The sequence below is a fragment of the Anas acuta genome, chromosome 7, assembly GCF_963932015.1.
Source record: "Anas acuta chromosome 7, bAnaAcu1.1, whole genome shotgun sequence".
Lineage (NCBI taxonomy): Eukaryota > Metazoa > Chordata > Aves > Anseriformes > Anatidae > Anas > Anas acuta.
In genome coordinates this window covers 33,604,962-33,619,026 of record NC_088985.1, presented here as the reverse complement: position 1 = coordinate 33,619,026, position 14,065 = coordinate 33,604,962, and the positions used below count along the sequence as shown (strand labels likewise).

The window sequence follows — 14,065 nt, the reverse complement described above, 5'->3', positions numbered from 1 at the left end:
GGTCTGTGGCACATGTCAAGAAAACCTCCATTAAAGTCAGGCTGTAAAAGAAAGATTGCACTTTATTAGCCAAGGAAACCATATAAGCTTTTAAGGAATGCTGTTACGCATTACTGCACCACTCTTTTTTTAAACTTGAAAGACTATTTTTCTTCACAGGAGGCTTGGAGAGAGAAGTTTGGTGTTATGCTTATAAGCTATGCTCTGTTTAAACTTGAGTGTCTTCAGGGGATATATTGGTGCTTGAACTTGCTCCTGTTGAAATCCCTGGGCCCAGGACTGCACTTTTAGTGATTAATTAGCAGCACTAGCTTTTATCTGCTAAGACGACTGCCAAGTCCTCTACTGTTTTGAAATAGTACCGGAACCAACTTTCAGACACACATGTAACGTTTTCAAAGGGGCTGTTCCCTAAGCACAAGGTGCTCGATCGGGGAGTACTGTGATGCACAAACCTCTTCAGGCACAGCCCCGTGAAATGTTCCAAGGCACCAGGTTAAGATTATAATATTTTAAGTATCTATTGTTATGACAAAACATTCTCGTACGCAGTTTGAGCAGCTAACTAAGGTTACAATGCACAGGAGAGAAATAACTTCCCTGTAACAATATGCTTCCCTCAACAGCCACACATTTCCCTACGAGGGAACATACTGGCATTTCCATGCCACTGATCCAACAAGCTTTTCCTTTCTCAGCTCCTTTTCTGCTCCCACAGACATGATGTGAAAACAGCAGGAAATTGAGAGCTCTCACAACTATCCCCTCCCGAGCACGTGCAGGAATAACACGAGCTGGGGAACGAGTGGAACTCTCCAAGTCCTTATGGAGTTACGGCTAATTGGGGTGGGGTCTGGTATATCGATGACACAAAATGCAAATTCTACAATTTTGTAAAATTTGTCAAGTTGCTGTGCTTATTTTAGAGTGAATTTACTTCAGTACATAACGTGCTTTCAAGGCTTTTGCACCGACTCAGCAATGCTGACTGCTAAGAACAGCAACTGCAAGTAGAGACTAAATTTGTAATATTCACTTGAAAACAAAAATACATTAATAACTTACCATTTTTTTATATAAATGTACAGGCATTAACATATAAAACTATAAAAACACCCCCAAAGTGCTAGCTGTCACAAATTTCCAATAGCATATCTCATCCTGTCTACTTACTCTTTTCCTTGCTTTGAGCATGAAATTTCACAACTGTCACATAATTGTCACATTACCATTTTCTTAATAATGAAGACAAAAGTCATAAGGAGGGAATAAAGCATGTATAGATTCTCTAATAATGAAATAGGTGATGATAATAATAATAATTGAATTACGCTGCTGAGCAACTGAGGTATTTCTTCCGATTACAATGCAATTTTAATCTTTTTTACATACATTATTTCTAAAACATTTTCTCAATGCACAAGCATTACTTAGGTTGTAAAACGCATGCACTTTATCATATGTATGGAATTTCAAATAAACCTTATAAACATGCTAAAAATCTATTCATTAAATAAGCATGGGTTAACCTAAAGATAATCTTTCTCATCTTTCCATACTATCTTTTACAATTTACATGTCATTACTAAAATTATTTTAGCACTGCATATCTCAAAATTGCTCAGTAGTAGCAAATTGGTCATCAGCCTATAGAAACTTTTGTACACGGACAGTAAAACCACCGTTTTCCCAAAAATGAGAGAGAGAATGTTTAACTTCACACTTACATTCTGGCATTTATCTGGCAGCGTGGGATACACTGACACTCCTAGAGCACGTCTTCAAACCATTCCTTCCATCTTCACCTCACACGTTTTCGCCTTATTTTCCTCCTACTTCTCCCCAGACTGACATGAACTGTAGGCTTTCTTTCAGGGACCCACCTTCATAACCTGCTCAGCAACCAACTTGCCTCCACCCCAGGCAAAAAAGAAAACAAGTTATACCTCCTCCACCCGGCCTCCCCCTGCTCCTGGGAGGCTGCCGTGGCTCTGCATTGCATAAATTCTCCACTAATGTTTTTGCACAAAAGTAAGCCTGGAGAAAATGGGTCTTGGTCAAAACAGATTTTACTTCTGGTGCCTCTTGGCCTACGGTGCAACCAGCGCTTCCTGCACCACAAAAATTGTTCAGTGAAATGTTTCAGTATCACCAACATGGTGAAGTTATGCATGTTGTCAAGGGAAAAGTAGCACTGGGGGGAACAGCTACTCTGCACTTTGTTTTGCAGTTCGTTTGTGCATTTAAGTTTGCCCTTCATTTTCTCTTAGTACTGTTGAAAGCACTCAGAAAATATCTGTTAACAGATGTTGACATTCCTGTTCAAGTTATGCTGAAATCATTTCCCATTTAATCGTCCTGAAGGGTGGAGACGTGACAAAAACTCTTTGAAATGTGATGTTGCAAGAAGTACTGGTTTATGAGTGAGCTAATTGCTGTTATTAATGTTCATTGTGCGCTCAAGCAATGCTTCCACAAAGGGGTGCTCAGAGAGACAGCTGATAACAAAAGATAGTGTATCATTAGTGGTAACTCCAAGGGATTAACAAATTTCTGCACTCACCAGTGGTGCTCGCTGGTGCTACACAGCAAAGGAGCAGTAAACTGTGGGTTTACTGCATCTTGAAGAGCTGCACGGCAGCATTACTGAGTCTAGCATGTCAAATTCCTATTTACGTGAATAAGAAGCAGGAATTTCATAAGGTAGCTATGTGCTGGGTGCTGATATTCCTGTGGTTGTTCTCCACAAAGTCTTGGTCCACAAACATCTGGCTTGAGAGCATTAGCGAAAGGCATGCAATGAACAGCTGCAAGGCCAGGGACAACATGAGCAGCCCTGCCTTTACAAGCTTTCATTTTTTATGAAGTTGGTCGTTCAGCAATCCGAGCCCCCAGCATTATTAAACCTCCTCAGGCCACTGCTACTGATAAAGAATTCCACAGATCTTAAATAAATTATTTGTATTCTCTGAGCTTTTTCAGGTTTTATGATGAGGCACATATGATAGGGTTTAATGGCATGTGGGTAATACAAGACATCAAATAAATCTGTGATATACCTCCAAGAGTTCAAGATGAAAAAGCCAAGGTCCATAGTGAAGCTCAGAAATGAAAATATGTGAAAGTGTCTGTCATATTTCCCCTTCTCTGGTCTTCCCATCCTACTTCCTGGACCGGAAAAGCTGAAGTTCATCAAATCGAAGTTTTAGTATGCTCTTCCTTAGGAAACTGTAATATTTGTTGTCTACACACAACAAATTATGAAACGTTTTTGCTTAGGCTCTCTGCCATGAATTTAAGAATGAGGATCCTGTGGGAGCTCAGGAAAACACAAGCCTGATAATATATCCTCACTTCTGCTAGTGGGATTGTTTCCTCGTAGCAGAAACTGAGCTCATATTTGGTGCTATTCCATTTCTAAAGCTAAGGCAGGAAAATGCCACAAAGTGAAAGTGAGGAAGCTGCCTTGCAAAACAGCAGTCTGGCACATGCTTAAGGGAAAATGACCTTTTGGTAGTTGATCATGATTTCTGATCCTATCTTTGTATTTTTATCAACACAGATGCAAAAGAGAATCCCCCTGTTGGGCTAACCTTGTGTAAGGTCTGCAAAGCCAGGCAGACAGCTGCACTACTGCCAGAACCATGAGTCATGAGGGAGCGACACGCATGCTAACAGGCGGCAACTGTGCTCTCTGATCTCTGGACCCAGAGCAACTCTGTCAGAGAACATTGACATTATATTTTTGGCCTTGGACAGAGATGAGGGCTTTGACCTGGTCAGTTTTCTGACCCACTCTCATGTCTCAGGCCCTATCCCAACTGTGCCAAGCAATACCTATTCACTGCAAATTGCTCCCTTGCAGTGCTTCTCCTCTGCTCTGAACCAGTATGAAGTCAAATTAATTTCTGTAAACCACTAACTGTGAGAGCACTCATCATCCTCTGATGTCTCAGTTTACTCTCTTTGATTTTAGGGTAGAAGTAGTGGGAGAAGAGGTACTCACATGGGGCTGCTTTACTGTAATTCTACATCCACGCTTCTTCCTGGAGGGAACTCAAGCTCATCCCCACAGATTGGCCTTTCTTGATAAAAAGAGAATCTAACCCGGGAGGACTGGAAGACTCAAACTAGGAGAAAACACAGATCATACTTAAAGGTAAGCTACGTGTGTGGTTAATGAACCAGGCATTTCAGTAAGATCCAAATAGTTTGTCGTGAATGATTAAATTTAATGTTAGCATGCACAATATTTGTTACACTTACCAACCACATGCTACATTAGCTTTTATAAATAGAATACATGCTACCTCAAGTATTTATATGAGACAATTTCATTTGGGATCATTTTACTTTATGGTAGAAATACTGCCAAAACAAGATCAAATTTTTATGTTTCTTGCTTGCACGTGTTGATATGACACAGCAAGCACTGAAAGCTCTGCTGAAGCACTGAGCATGAAGTTATATACTGCTGCTCTTGTAGGTAAGAGAAAAGAAGGGGGGAGTCTTCAGAATTTCACTCTTCTCTGACCTTAACTCATGCAAAATAATTTGTGCTCTGCATAGTAGAATGATACTGTAGAGATCTGCAAGAACAACTGACCTACAGCAGTCCTTCAGCCCTTGTTTTCTCAAATTCTGGCAGAGCAAATATCACGATCTGGGAGATAAATCCTAATCTGATCATTACAACTAGTGATCATGTAATGATTTAGAAGTACAGAACTTGGTGGGGAAGATGCTGCTTAGCAGCATCTGCTAGATCTAGCTGGATTTGCTAAAAAATGATGCTGCTGTTTGGCAACAAAAAGTTGAGCCAGCCTGAGAGCTGTAAAATGGCATTTTGCTGTTCTTCCCCCAAAGAGAACCCGAACTTGCCTATAGGACCGTACACAAGAATTTGGCAATGCACGAGTCCAAAAACTTCTAGATATTGGAGCACTTCTCTTTCCAAACCACGTCTCTACCAGCATTTTTTCACCAGATTTCACATGCAGCACTTAAGGCAGTGGGAGGGCTGTGGGTCCAGAAGAGACAGGCAGCTCTGCACAGTGCCACGGCCTCGCTAACCACCCATTTCCAGTACCTGGTTCTGGAGAGGTGGCTAAAGACATGGTAGTTAAGTTCCTGGTGCCACAACCAGCTGACAGGATTTGCAAGCTATGGGGGAGGCTGCCCTACATAGCTCACCTGGTCAGCCCGTGCCTATCATTGCACAGGACTGCAGATAATTTCCTTGTTATTACCTCCTGCCTTTTATAAGCAGCTAATTATGATAGATGGAAAATATCTTGCCCATAATGTGTTATGAGACCTCAATTATGAGACCACATAATTCAGGTCCTTAGCTAACTTGCCAGAGTGCACACGTCCTTTCACGCTCTAAATGCACACAGTCACCCCCTGAAAGTGAAGGATGCCAGTTCCTAAACCTCAAAAGCAAGGTATGAAGAGCATTACTCTGACTCGGGACAAGTTTTGGAAGGACTGGAGGGAGGTCTGAGGTGAAGGGTGGATTTCTGGAACCTGCTCGCTCTGCTGGTCAGCCTGCTGTGGTGCCAGCACGGCACTGGGGATGGCGGGACACCACTGGGAGAGACAGAAACCCACGTTATGTTGAGGCAGAAAGGAGACGTAAGCAAGGCAGGGACCAGTTGGTTTAACAGGTCTAGAAGAACATGTTAAGTATGGGAAGAACACATCACGAAGTGAGTTACTCCTTGCCTCTTTTCAGATTCCTCCTCCTCCAAACTTTGTTCCTGGCTGTCCCCTCTGAAGAGTTCACCCGTTTCCTCTGTCCACAAGTTCCTGTTTTTCTCCTCCCTTTGGCCAAGAGACTCAGCGGACATACAAGGGAGACCAAGCAGGTGCTGGCTTTCTGCTATCTGAGGAGAAGGGCAGAGAGGAGGCAGGCCGTAAAGCTGCTCAGGAGGTGAGAGATTCCTTCCTCCTGGTTCTCCTTTAGCTGTGGAGCTTTAACCAGCTGTCAGCAACAGTCTGTCCCGAATTGTGGATGGCAGCAGTATTTCATCTCCTGCTTTCTTGGCCTGAGGTGTGTGTTGACACGGCAGAGCTGGCAGGACGCAGCTGCTCGCTGGGCCTTGCGTTAGCACACCCTTCACACCCACACGAATGTCACAGGAGAGGAGAGCTCCTCCTTGGGCTTCTACACAGCCCCCAGCCCTCAGAGCCTTTCCTCGGGGTTTGGGCAGGCAGCAGACGTTCATTGATCTTTTGTGCTGGCCTAATACACGAAACAATCATGTATACACATGCGCATATGCACACATGTATATGTTGTATACTATGCATGTATAAATGCATATATCCTGCAGAGGTTATATCCTTCATCATGTCAAAGACCATTTAACTTGAAGCTGCTTTTCATTGTCGCATGATAGCTGTTTGATCACCAAGAATAAATGAGGTTATAAGCTCAGCAACTTAATACTTAGCAATGAATACTATTCTCACTCCTGATGTGCTGTTTTATCTGCAGTGAGGGCAGGCTATGAAAATAAGTCTCTCAGGAGACTGGTATGTCAAGATAGTTTGTTAATAGCAAGTCCTGGGGTTGGTTTCAGACCGAGCGAGGCTTCTGCTCCAATCAAGTGCACCAGATCGCGGCAGGACTAACTGGGAACTGAGTCATCAACCTCCGAAATAATTTTGTAGTCACGATAGTGTTCATAAAGCCATGAGTCGCTGTTTACAACAATGCTGAAGGTGGCTGAAAAAAATATTTACTTTGAAATGGAGTTGGTTGTGTCTTGCCAACCTTCTTTGCCAGGAAAATGGTTGCATTAAATAAGCACAATTCTTCCAGGTAGGTAGGGCTACTTATGCAAGAGCTTCTCTGATTTACAAAGCAGGATTAACACTGCCAACATTTTACAAAGGTGGAAACTGAGGCACAGAAAGATTGAGTGATTAGGCCATTAATATATTGTGTAATCGTGGACTAAACAGAAAACTAGAGCTAGTAGTCAGTCCTCAGAATCACAGAGGCATTGTTAAAGACATCACAAATACAGAAGGAAAGACAAGCAGCAAGGCTAAGATCATTTTTACAAGTTAAGGATAATACCTGCATAATAATGAGAATGTTTCCTTACTGTCATTGCCATTGTTCCATCACTGTTATAACAAAATGTTATGAATAAAATAAACAAACGCTTAAGGTGAATGTCAATTATAAACGGATTTTTCCCCTTTACTCCTTTGATTCAGGTAAGCTGGCATGCAAAACAAGATAAAGAGGTCAGTTAAAGACAGTCCCTCAAGTTTTTATGATGATCTGGTGACAATGGTTGGTGCATAAAATGCACGTACTCTAAATTGGAGCTCCTGATATTTGCTCTTGTCATAGTGTCTTTTTTAAAAGATGATCTAATGCCATGTTGATGGGAAATGGTCCTAGCAATCCACGAGGCCCAGTGATATAAAGTTAACTAAGCTGCTCACTGTTGTTACAGATGGCACAAGCCTTCATCCTTCTGACAGACATAAACCTAATCAGCTTCTCCTAACGACAGATTTAAACTCATATAACATATTGCCTTGTCCTGCTGCGTCTACACTATTTATATTCATGTTATCATTTTCCACTAATATAAACAATATCCAGTTTCAGAAGTTCACTCATAATTTTCAAGTGTATTTTTCCATCTTTATTGTCATTGAATACTTTGGGCACAGGCACAGTATTTTAACCCAATCTTGGTTTTGATTTGGAGAAGGTTCCCTGGACACTAGGCTCACAAAATACTGTTATACATAAACTAGGCTCTATATTTACATTTTAAAGCAGGAATTGTAATGATGAATGAAAAATTGGGAAGAAAATCTTCAGAAATCATCTGCAATATTGGCTTCCCGCATCTGGAAACAGCCTCGTTCAAGATGTCAGTTCCCCATTTTATCTCAAAAAGATTTTAACACCAAAATCTAATTATGTTTTTTGAACATCAGCTGTGGTTATTTTGGTTTTGGTCATTATGACTGATGGGACTTGACAGATGAACAGATGAAACTTGATTCTGCAGTTGGTTTCTATTTATCTACTATTTATCTAGTTATCTACTAACTGTCATTGAGCTGTTCTTTCCTGAGAAAATAACAAAAGGTAATAAAGTGAATGGAAAGAAGCAACGTTGGACTAGTTTTCCTCCAGCTGCACCTAAGATGTCTATAACCTTAGTACACGGTGCTGTCACTGCAATCTAGTGGCTGGATTTGTATTTGGATGTGGACTCAAAAGTGAAGATGGCAATTCACTGGGGTGCAAAATCATGAGTCAGCGACAATATCTCAAATGATGGCAGAAGAGACAATTGCAACATGAAAAGCAGCATTCAAACTGTGTAGTATGACAGATTTTTTGAGATTTCGTCTTTCAGATACAAATACTATGTGTTTATACAAACCTTATGATCATCTCTTATGGATATTAAAGATCCAGGTGCCTTTTTGTACTGCATGTCCTTGCCTTGCTGGCAAAAACAACTTTTCTGCTAGAGCAGGAGCTAATACTCAAAATGATGCCTAGGCTGATGCTATCTGCAAGTTCACAGACGCCATAGATTTTTGTCTCCCAGGTACAATTGTTTTTAAGTCATCACAGAACACTTGTAGATATTACTGAATGAAAAAATACCAAACTTCTAGTCCTAACATGAAACCATGATAGAATCAGTCACTAGTACCCAAAAAGGTGGATAGCAACCCAATTTCAAGTCAGCACAATTAGCACAAAATAAGGCCTACAACTGTTCATACAGTTTAAAGGCCATCTAAGATTGGAGGTTATACAATACAATCTTGATTCACTCTATCCTCTTAACTACAGAAGTTGGTGTGTTCTGGTATCCAGATGGGATTGTTTTTGTGTGTGTGTGTGAGCAAACTCATCCAGGTTACTTGGTGTAGTCCTGTACATCTAGAATGGAATAGTATTCTTCCCTGAAAAGTGTGATAGCCTTTGGCTGACCCAAACCTCTTCAATCTTCAGAGGTAAGAAGAGAACCCGACACAGAAAGATGTGGTGAGACTGTGGGATAAGTTAATGTAAAAAGCTTAAGCTCAATTTCCAAAATTCTTGAAATCTCTTTACCAATAGAAATGGTTTAATAGTGCCATGGTTTCAATACTGGAGTAATGCAGGGACTAAGTACTACAAGCATAACAACCAAGAAATGGAAAGGCTGGTTTATTACAGTGCAAGAATGTCATCCTTAGTGAAAATATTGTTCATGTCAATGCTCCTGACACACATCACCTTTAGATGTGAACAGTGTAATGAATTAAGAGTCCACCAGAGAAACTGGAAAAAAAAAATACTTTAGGTAGACCATGAGTATAAACGTCCTGCCCCCTTGCATCATGCAGAGATTTTCATATGGGTTCCATAAAATTGTGCAATGCTCCAAATTTGTGGCTAAAAGCAGCTCTTTCTCATAAAGAAAGCAGTTAAGAGCAATTTTCAGTTTACAGTTGGAAGTGGCATGGAAACTGTGAGCAACAGACAATGTAGCAAGTAGGCAGGCAGCTTATTCCAACAGCTAGCAATAATTACTCCAGTTTCAGTTCAATATGTTGTATGTGTAATACAGACAGACACATAGAGAAATATAAAAACCAAGTCATTATAGGCTAATCAAAGCTTTTGGGAAGATGAAAAATAGGACAACAGCTCACATTATACTAGGATAATAGTAAGAAAAATGAACGACAGCTATGTCTAATACATCCCACACATATTTCCATCAAGTGTTAAGGAATTCACAATCTATGCCACGTGAAAAAAATCAAAAACAAAACAGAGCTGTTTAAAATCTAGCTGTGCAAGGTCCACAACTGCAGATTTATTAAGCTGAGCTATAAAAACTAGGATTTTTATACTCATGAGCTGCTTTTTTTGTACTTTTTTTTTCTTCCCTTCCTGCAAGAGTCTTTGTGCTTCTGGCTTCAACAAGTTGTGGTGCTGTTTACAATGTCAAAGATTGTTAACATCAAGGATTGTTTGTGCTCCAGAAGACCTATACACATCTCTGACTTTTTTGGAGGGTGAGCAAAAATTGGACACTGAACCTTAAGTACATGGAGGTGGTGTTATGTGGCTAACACTTCACAGAGTCATAGAAAACAAGACTAATGAAGGGTGTATCTCCTTCACACACACACACTCCTCTTTCTTTTTTTCCAGGTCTTAAAGAGGAAACCTATTTTGGGAATGGGAAAAAATGCTCTTAAACTATCTTTCCCAAAGAACTCCTTGGCAAATACACGTCTAATTTGACCACTTCCTCAGTCAGATCTATTCCGCACAAACAGCTGTAGTGTTGTGTTGGTTCACTTCTAAAGTTTCTTGTTTTACTTCATTATCACTAAGGAGATTATCTCATGGTCCTGCTTTCTCAATCACAATTATACTAGTCCTGTTTTCTTCTAAAATATCTCTGTTGCAAATACAGTGACACAAAAGAATTATTAGCATGAGATCTAACTCGTTTTGGTAGCAAGAAGTGTTTATACACCCAGTCAGCTTGCCGTGAATCAGAGAACCTTTTCTGGTTACTTATATTCAGAAAAGCAGATTTCATCTAGGTAACAATCAAATCATTCTTACCTTTTATTTATGTAGACAGAATTTAGTGCTAGGAGTCCTATACAATTCCCCGCAGCACCCTGCTGCTTTGCACATGAAGCAAACAAACACCTCCTAATCCATTTGCAAGGAGTCAGGGTTGGCCAAGCCTTGGGTTTGCCCAAGAACCAAGAGCGCTAAGTGGATCATATGTTTACTGTGAAACCAGAGGAGTAAATGAGTCTGTCAAGTCCTAACTAGCATTTTATGACAAATTTATTTTGGCAAGAATATGTATTTCAGTATTTTGTCAAACCTGCTGAGCCTTGTATACTCTGTACGTGTGCTGATGAACTGACATTTTCACAGTACCCTGTGCTCAGGAGCTTCTAATGAAAAACAGCATACAAAAAATAAATCAAACTTTGTTTCACCATGCCATATTTAGAAGCTGGTAGTTAAAAATAATTATGTCAAGAAAAATAAAAACTGTATCTGTGATGGCTTTACGGTCATAATGGCTATTAGCAATGTAACTCTTCAAACCATTAGTTGTGCAATTGAATGTGGTATCAGGTAATTGGATTTAAGCTCTTCCATTAGGTTTAAACTCAAATCGTAGATGTAGGATAAAAGTTTACTCTCTTCAGACTTGCTATGGAGTTGAGGGGCTTCTGCAAATGTTTTTCCATTGGCATAGGGAAAACACAAATGCTGATGTGAAAGTTTTCTGCAGGCTGGGTAGTGACTCCTGCCTCCCCCAGAGTGAAGGCCCATCTTTTCAGACAAATGGTCAGATGTTAGTATGAAAGCTTAATTTGAAATGCTTTGTGGAAAGAAGCAGCACAGCACTGATTAAAAGATGCTCAATACCACAGGCCACCCATTATCAAAAATGTCATAAAAGATTAGAGAGATAAGAGGGTTTTAAAGAAACCCTCAGGTGACAAGAGGAATATCCTCAATATTCTTCAAAAATACTTTCCTCCTTCCTGCCATCCAGATGAGTGCAAGTTGCAAGTGACCACAGAGACCCTGCCACAGTCTGGAGCTGATTTCAATGTCTGAACCTCCACAGAGATGTCTCCTGCTTCCCTCTGCCATCCCTGGGCTCTGGAAGGCCTCCAAACTATTGCTTCTCCTTCTATTGCTGTTCTGCTTGTTTTGTATCATGCCTCACAAAATAATTCATAAGCAATTTACGATATGTGACTTTTTTATTAGGGGGAAATGGTCTCTGGGCATATCAGTGAGTATGAAGTACGCAGCTGGAACTGAGGGCATTCATTGTATTTCTTTTTTTTTTTCAGTAGGTTGCTTGACAGGTGCCCTTTTAACCTGTCCCACAAACTGGTGCCCATGTGAAAATTCAAGCAGATCCAGTCACTGACAAGTTGCTTTATTGATAACTAACCAAGCTCTAACCCAGACCAGGTAAGACCTTTTCCCTGGACGAGGTTGCTTTAAGTTTCTTTCCACAGCTCGCTCTGGGATTACCAAAAGGCTTGATGAAAAATACTAACTAACTAATTCTGGAGCACGTGCAAACTGATTGCTGATTTCTGTAGAGCAGGGTAGCCAGGCCTGTCCTTGTCACAGATCTCTGTCTTAAAGGTGGAAAAATGCACCTGTAGATGTGGATGCAGATGGAGATGTAGAGGGCAGGGCATGGGAAACGAAGCCAGCGAGGCTTAGCTCTTCCACCCATAGGCTCCTCTGACTTTTCTGGCCAACTACAAACCATTCTACCTTTCTCATTCCCCAGATCCCTTTATAATAATATTTATGGAGGTATGTATTAACATCCAATCAATTCATCCCTAAATCAGTAATAATAAAGTTTTTACATGAAGGGATGTATTTCTTTTCCCTGAACTGTACAGCAGGCTGCTAACCCATCTCTTGGGGTGTGTAAAGGAAAAAAGAGCTGCTCCTAGGTAATTATCAGCTTGATAATTATCACCTGTGAGAAATAAATTCAAGCTTTAAGCACCCTACTTAGTAGATAAGATCAGATTCTGTAGGAGATAACTACAAGGAGCCTGTCTGCCATTGTTTTTCTGTGTCTGTCAATATGATCCTTAGTTTCTGCCTGAAGATAAACCTATCTTTTTAAAGATGGATTACTTGAAAAATAGTTTCCAAAACATACCCAAACCCTGGCAATATAAACCATAGTCATTGGAAAAATGCAGGAATAATTCAAGTTGCTGTGCTCTTACACGTTGGCAAGAGATTTTAATATAATGTCACTAATGTTCAAAATAATAGTATTATGATCAAATGCTTGTTAATATCAAACTAGAGAAGCATTCTTTTAATCTGCTTGATTCTCTTAGTAGGAGAGGCTAGAGGTGACTTCAGCTACCTCTAGATCTATAAAAGGTTTGGGTCACCAGAGGTAATATTCTGCCTATTCAGTGTGGTGTTTTACAGCCTGAAGCAAGCTTCAGTATGAAAGGACAACATAGGATGGCCAGTTCTCACTTAAGAACATGGTCATACATCTGCATATTCTTTCTAGTGACTAGCCAGCTAATTTTATCTCTGAAATTCTGCATATGAAACACATTCTTGTCGTTACATGGCAACTTAACATCAACAAGCAACCCTTTCTGCAACAAATCCTTAGGACTATTTCTGAAGAAAGAACAACAGTGGAAGAGAGCCATATTTAAAAACTCCAGCATTTGCAAATAGCTATTACAGTCTGTAATGTTGTAACATGTTTTTAAAATATCTATTTTAGGACATGCATACTTATATCAGTCTGCTGGTCTTAGAAAGATACCGATTAAATAGACATCATCCTGTAGACTACTTTCTAGGTTATGGGGATTGTAAAACAAGTTATACAAGAGATCATGAAACTACAGAACCTCAAAGGAGCCTCTGCTTTTTTTTCTGGTAAGCAGAAAAGTTTCTTTTACTTATAAGGCACTCCCTTTGCCTTTTGGTAATGTCTAAAATATAATTAGCAAACTGTTCTGAGTCTAGACATTTTTAAATTTAAAGAACTGAGAAAAAAATTACTTACCAATTTTCCTCTAGACTAAAAATGAAAATATACCACTCAGAGTACCACTGATTTTTATAACCTTCTGCACTCCTTCACTCCTAGCTGGTGTATGGATCCCCTTTCTCCCTGGATCACATGAAAGAGTTCTATTAATGTGAATTGGCTTATGTTTGAGAACACTATGCTGGATAGCTATGAAGTGTAAGGAATCTGACCCAGGGAGCTGCAGGGCTGTGACACATCAGTTCTTTACAGGGATTCTCAGTTGCTGGATGAGAATAACACAAGATAGGTCCCGTACACCGTGTGCAGTCTGCTGTCATCGTTGTTGGTGGTATACTGGTTGCTTGAGGCAGTGAGACAAGCTCCGTGATACACCAATGTAACTGGAATTTGCCCCTCTGGCTTTCATTCCAGGGCTATAACTAAGTGTCAGGCTGTCTGTCCCACTTGACTAA

The 14,065-nt window shown here is 40.3% G+C and overlaps 1 protein-coding gene across 14 annotated transcripts in view; it reads right to left on the bottom strand.

Annotated features, from left to right (window-relative positions):
* The window catches only part of TACC2 (transforming acidic coiled-coil containing protein 2), a 125,430-nt gene extending 111,650 nt beyond the window's left edge, over positions 1 to 13,780 (bottom strand). For 3 of the 14 annotated variants that reach the window (XM_068689033.1, XM_068689036.1, XM_068689041.1), the window contains exons 1-2: positions 13,626 to 13,775; positions 4,007 to 4,130 (exon numbers count right to left, since the gene is read on the bottom strand). The gene's annotated coding sequence lies outside the window, so the exon portion shown is untranslated. Of the gene's footprint in view, positions 1 to 1,727; positions 1,884 to 4,006; positions 4,131 to 10,630; positions 10,806 to 13,625 lie in introns of those variants that run through there. The other 11 variants (XM_068689039.1, XM_068689035.1, XM_068689040.1 and 8 more) reach the window with 6 other exon arrangements.
* Positions 13,781 to 14,065: the final 285 nt, after the last annotated feature.